We start from the raw sequence: 6,933 nt of genomic DNA on the forward strand, positions 1-6,933 counted from the left end.
ATGTGTTTTGGGCACAAATTCAAACCCTAAGGGATTGGATTTTTCTCTTTAATGGTTTAAGCATATTGATTTAGTTATAATTGTACTAGTTGAATCCAATGAGATTTAAATTAAGCTTTGGTTTTCATTATAACGCTAATTGTAAAAGTTGGTAACATTAAATGAAGGTTTTTAGTTGATTAAAAATTATATGATTTGGAAATTGGCCAAGTGGTGGCTATTAATTGGTTTTGGTAGTTAAGTGATACTATATAAATGGTTGGTTTAATATATGGACTATTGGGATGGATTATAGCTCATTGAACCAAGTTGTGTGATATGAGTTATAGTCTTCTTTTATACTATTTGTTATGATAAGTGATATGGATCACTTATATATTATAGGGATGTTGGTAAAATTTGTTTGAAAGTTAAGGGACAAGCCAAGTCATATTTTTAGTATAAGGGGAAACACTTTTTGAACAAAAAGGTTAAGGTAATAGGAGAATTTATATTTCTCATTACTTTGTTTAGCTATTTTTAAGTAGATAATATTATCTAATATGCATTATATGTTTTAAATAATTGAACGTAAATAAAATGTGTTTTATAAGGGTTTATAGGTTATTACTTTAATAATAATGTATCTATATTTACTATCTATTTAATAATAATATTATTTTATAGAAATAAGATTATTAGCATACATTGTGGTCATAAAAATGAGGAGTTGTACTTAGGGAGTGTAATTAGGTTTGGTACCTTAGATAGGCTAAGGAATCGCTTAAGGGATGAATTATGAGTGCTATGCTACCTCAAAGTATTGAAGTGGTCGATACTTAGGAAAGGTAGAAAAGGGTAGAAGGCAGGATCTCGGTGGGAGTTCACCAATGGGGAGATGTGGTCTTGTGATATTCTATAACTCACTATTAGTACTTAGTGTTTCCTTTTGTATTATGGGCTCAATACACTAAAGTGATTAGTAGATTGAGTGTTTGACACGTCTCAGTAGAAGAAGAAATCTGGCATATGAAGTGTGAGGTTGAGTGCCTAGGCCAAGGTAGCCCTCACATGGAGATTAAGTTGAGCTAGCTCTGGGAGGAAGTTAGTTTCGACTACTTAGGATTCATGTCGAAGGGGTATAGGCTGTTCAGTAGATCAGATCATGCCTTGGTTTATATTTTGTGTCTATGGAGGTACAGTGGGTATAAGGTTTACCTATAAGTTAAAGAGTGCCAGGGGCATTTTGTTGGTCAGGAAAGGCTATATTTGCCTATCTCATACATTCAAGCATTTTAATTAATTAATTATATGTTATTTTGAATCTATTATTTATTTACTTGACTATGGCTTTTCATGTAATAAGGAATATTGATTTCTCTATTATTGAGACTATGGTTGTCTTATTGCTTTCTTTACAATATTTATAGGTCCAAGCAAAGGATCCTGTGATGGATAAAGAACTGCAACCACTTTTTTTTTTTAAGCAAGTACATTGTAATATATTTAGAATTAGGGTGCCAATATGATGTGACTATATATATGCATGTGAATATGTGGCTTATATGCTTTTGTATGAATTTTTATCTGCTTGTAGACTTTTGATTAGGAAAATTGGTTATGGTATGTGGTTTTGATGGATTCATTTAGTAGACCAAATTTTCACTACAAGCAAATGTTTATTTTGGTATATATGTAAATACATGTAATTCTACAAGCAAATGCAAAGTGGTTGCATTGCGAATGGTGTGTTATGGGCAAACATGCACCTTGGATAAAGAGAGTGGGTATGTGGAGCCCATGAGGATTTCTAAGCTAAGTAAAAATATTTAGCATATGTATTTATATGAATATATGGTGTTTGAATTGATTTTTGGCCACTCTTGTGTGATTTGTGAATTTTGAAAGCTAAAGGCCTATTTTGAGAAATGGCATTTGAGTGGTTAAATTTTGATATAAGGGGTTTTTCAATCATTTGAATATTCTATCAAATACTTCTAGTCCTATTTGACGCATTTAAAGTATTTCCACAGGTTTGTGACTCTTAGAATGAGATTTGGATAATTTTGAAGGTAGTTTTTACTAAAAAGTTACACTTTTGTATCTGGGTGTTTAAATCTCAATCTAACCGTTGGATTTCTCTAAAATTTAGACTAAGTAAAAAATTCTATAATCTTCATGTGGGCTTTGTAATCACCTCGATCGGACATGGGACAAAAAAATAGTGTACTTTGAAAGTTGGCTTAGAGGTGCTATCATGATAGCTATTTAATGCTGTCATGACAACAACAATCATTGAGGTCACAACATGCATGAATTTTAATCCATCCATTAGATCTTTTCAAAATTTAGTATACTAGTAGTACTCTTTGAATATGATAAGTGGGCTCTAGAATCACTCTTATAGGAGGTCGAATGATGAAATGGTACATTTTGGAGTTTGGTTCGAATGTGCTATCATAACAGCAAAAATGCCAAACTTATAACTTGTCTAAATTTTAATCTGATCGTTAGATCTTTTTTAAAATTTTAAACACTACTGATACTTATTAAAAGTGATATGCGAGCTTTAAAATCACTTCAATCGGAGGCTAAATGGTGAATCGGTGCCTCCTGAAAGTTTGCCTAAGAGGTAATGCTGTCATGACAACAATTAATTGCCCTTATTTGCTTAATTTGCTTTTGTGTGCTATATAGTAATCACTCAAACTTTTCTAAGAGGTTTTAAATGTTTGTCTTGATATTGTATAGATTATTTGGTAATTAAAATAGTTTGTTTCCTAAGTTAGTTTTTGGATCAACTCCTTAACCACACTTTGTTTTCTTGAGATTGTGGTGTGCTTTTTTTAACACTCAGGGCAAGTGATACACACATTGCAATGGAATAGTGACTAGGTCATAGGACCATTTCCTTACTTCCTAAGACACTCAAAAGCATTCACCTTGCCACTCTAACTCATTAAAGTGCACCCACAATCTTCAAATCAGCATGAATAGTTATTGCCCTTTTTAATAGAAGAAATTCAAATTCGAAGGAGCACGATGTTGACCTACTTTATAAAAGAAGATGAGTATGTAACTAGTAACATCCTGAAAATTTATTCCTTGTTTAATTGAACTAGTTGAAGGCAATTAAGAAAATATAAATAAGTACTGGGCATATGAATAGTTAGAGAGCACTAACGGGCCTATTAGGTTGTGGTTGTAACCTGATGATAGTGTCTAGAGTAGAGTTGTGCCTTAGATGAAGGAGAAAACAATGAAGACCATTATTGTACCATGCGCCATGACATGTGCAATGTTTGCCATGGTGTTTTGGTCATAAGAACATGAAGGATATTCTTGTTGGATAGGAAGGCATGTAAAAGATTAAAATTTTAAAGTCCTTATCCTGATATAAACCCAACGAACTCATTTAAGTCAAGGTTGATAGAAGAGTTACCTTTTAATTCTTTAAAGTTGGCACACATTTTTTTCAAGAGTTTGGATCTCAAGACCTGACAATATAGATCTACTCCCTCTACAAGAATAGCTCTTTAACTCAAACAGCGTGTTGGCACTCTTAGTGTCTGTTCTTCTTTGAATGTTAATTTTCCTTTTTATAAGGTGTTTCATGGCTCTCAAAGTGTTTTTGCTATTAGAACTTTTCTAACTCTCTCATCTTTCATAAAAGACATCCCTATCTATATATAGCATACAGATAAGGGTTTTCGTCTTCCACTTAAAAGCCCACAAAAATTTAATTAAATTTAGCTCATAAATTTAATTCATAATATCATATCTAATTCAAATTTATCTTATAAATTTAAATTATAAACTGACATGATATTATATCACATTATGTTAGTTATTAAATTTAATCTATCATATAAAATTAAATTTAAAACTAACATAATATAATATAATATAATATATATCACATATACATATTATATTTTATATATATGAATATATATACACACACACATATATTTTGAACATATATATATATATATTATCTATATTTAATTTAATATATCATATGCATATATGAATATATATTTTAAATATATATAATTATATTTTGAATTTTATATTTCATATATATATAAATATTTATCAAATAAATATTCAAATATATTTATATAATTCATTCACCCTATATTACATTCATTGAATCTAGACATATTTTAGATTCAATGAACTTGGACATTATAGCTCGAGTTGGGCTGTTCTTGTGTATGACCCTATAGGCCCATATGAAATTGACAGTAGGCTAATTACGTTATTAGCCCACAAGTCACATGTGGCCTATAACAAGACATTATAACTACCTAATTTACATAGGGATCGATGATCCGATATAACCTATCATGCAACCATATCACATCCCTTTTGTCACGCGATATTTTAGTCAAGTATGAGACATGAAATTGTCATTTTCCTTTACCTGATCGTTACTTTCTTGATCTCTAAGTAGACTGGCAATAGCAATGGCAAAACCCTTTCCATTGTAGTATGGCCATACATTTTCTTAGTTTTACTCATTGAGGGGCCCAGCAATATCTCTCACTTAATGTGAGGGACAAATTGCATCTTGATCACTCATATTCCTCTGCATAAATATCACTAAACTCAATCATAGCCTTTATGATCACCTGGTCAAAGATGACTTTTGACTAGGTCAAAGTTCAGTGGTCATCATGTAGGAATCCATGATGATCTCAGGTCAAAGGGCTTAGTAATATAGTTATATATGAAATAAACTTATGACTTGTACCATGTAGCTTTCTCATAGTGGATCAGTCCAACACCTTGTACTCTTTCAAGTGCCTATGATTTATTTGTATCTCTATAATTAATCAAAGTCATACTAATCTTATTTCATCTATGATCCCTTAAAGATGATCAACCAGGGACATTTAGGACAATCACTATAGTTTGTCCAGGGATATAGTTATTATATTGAATATGCAATTGTTACGATAACAAAAGAGAAATTCATTAAATAACAATATGCATAGTACAATAATTAGCCCTAGGGCACAATTTCCAATAGTTCTTTGTCCCAAATGTCGCAATGTGTATGACGTTCACCAAGGTGTGTGGTAGATTTTTTAAATTATTAACATGATTTTGATTCATGAAAATAAGAGAGAAAAGTAAAGTTTAGAAGAGAGGGATGGGGAGTGATTGGAGCTTGTTGGAGTGATTCAAGCTTGTCTATACTAAGGTAAGCCCCTAATAAGCTCTCCTTTTCCTCTCTATAACCATTTTTGAGTTAGGGTTTATAGAGGAGAGTTGATTTTCAGACTTAGATGTTATGAGTTCGAACCTATTGACTCAAATAGAGTAAATGAGAGCTGTTTAAGTTATTTAAACCTAAGATTGGTGAATTTATGCATCCTTAGGTTGTTGGCCTTATTAATGGTCAAAAATGGCATTTAAAAGGGTGGTTGGAAATGTTTAAATCCCTATTTTGATAGCATAACCACCTTTCCTTTAGAAAGGGATTCAAAACATTAATCTCCTTGAAAAGGTACTGTGCGCTGCGGCATGTGGTATAGAGCCAAGAGTTTTACCTCTATGCTGTGCGTCATGACACATATATAAAATTTTGCTATCAAAATAGCTTTGTTGATTGGGCTAGGACTTCCAGTCATATGAAATAAGGCCTACCATACCTCTACTCAGACCATATAATCCTCTTCACATATGGTTGGTCTTCTAGGTCCGTCATGGTGGAGTTAAACTCTAGGCTCTTGACCATCAGGACTTTCTAGCCTTATATAGAGTAGGACCGTGACCCCCTATCCTAATCTAAGGTAACCTCATAGGTCATTCTATATACTAAGTCCATCGTGGTGGAGTCAAGCTCTATGCTCTAGATCATCAGGATTCTCCTGAGTTTGTCCTAACGAAGTCATGCTCTGTGCTCTGGATCATTAAGACTTCCTGGACCTCCTCATGATAAGACTACCTTCCCCTACCATAATCCAAGGTATATTTTGTGAATGTGATGTATGTCAATGCACATGCCATCTTAAATTCATTTCAATTACTATTCACACACCTGCATGCATATTCTTTCATAATACTACTACTATATCAGTTCATAACACAATACACATAGTTATATAAAAATACTTGTAATAATTTTATAAATAAAAAGTAAAAGGGTTACTCTATTTACTTTTAATTCTTGCTATTAAGGGTTATCAATCATATTAAGCTCTTAGAGGTGTAAATTCTTACAAGCTACATCACAAGTGCTCAATTTACACAACACAGTGTCCCTCAGTCAATTCTTAACATTTTATATAAGTATTGATTGAGCTAAACTGAATTCCTTAACACACAAAACAGTTCAATTAACACCTTTTGAATTCTTACATCCATTATCTATAGTTATTGGCCCTATAGAATATTTAAATGATCAAAATGACTTTCTAACTCATTTATTCAACCAATTTTCACCATTTAACAATGTTTAGGCTATTTAAGCCTAAATCCTCAAAACTTAACCATTCTACTCCATACTAGTCACAAAACCTTAGTTTCCTATTTGATAGCCCATTTTAAATATTTCTTTTAGATTATAACACCTTAAAACTTCATGATTTGATTTCTCAATCGATAAAATTCAATGAAAGTATAGTAGAAATGAAGCTTAGGGTTGCGCGTTACTTACCCAGTAAGTCACTAGCCAAAGCTAACTCCTAATCACCTAATAATTAATGCCATATAAGACATGAACCTCTTCTCCTCTCCAACTGTGTTTTCTCCTCTTTCCTTTTTTGTTGTCACGAGCTGAAACTTAGCTCTAAAGCAAAAATTTATACCATGCGCCACGATGCGTGGCACAATGAGAAGACTCTCACTTATGCATGTTATACCCTGAACTACCATTCTACCCTTCAATCCTATTAATACCACAACCAACCAACACAAAACATCAACCCGACATCCAAACCA

Source organism: Prosopis cineraria, unplaced genomic scaffold, assembly GCF_029017545.1.
Source record: "Prosopis cineraria cultivar Desert tree isolate PC_DT_omini unplaced genomic scaffold, ASM2901754v1 PC5, whole genome shotgun sequence".
Taxonomy (NCBI): domain Eukaryota; kingdom Viridiplantae; phylum Streptophyta; class Magnoliopsida; order Fabales; family Fabaceae; genus Prosopis; species Prosopis cineraria.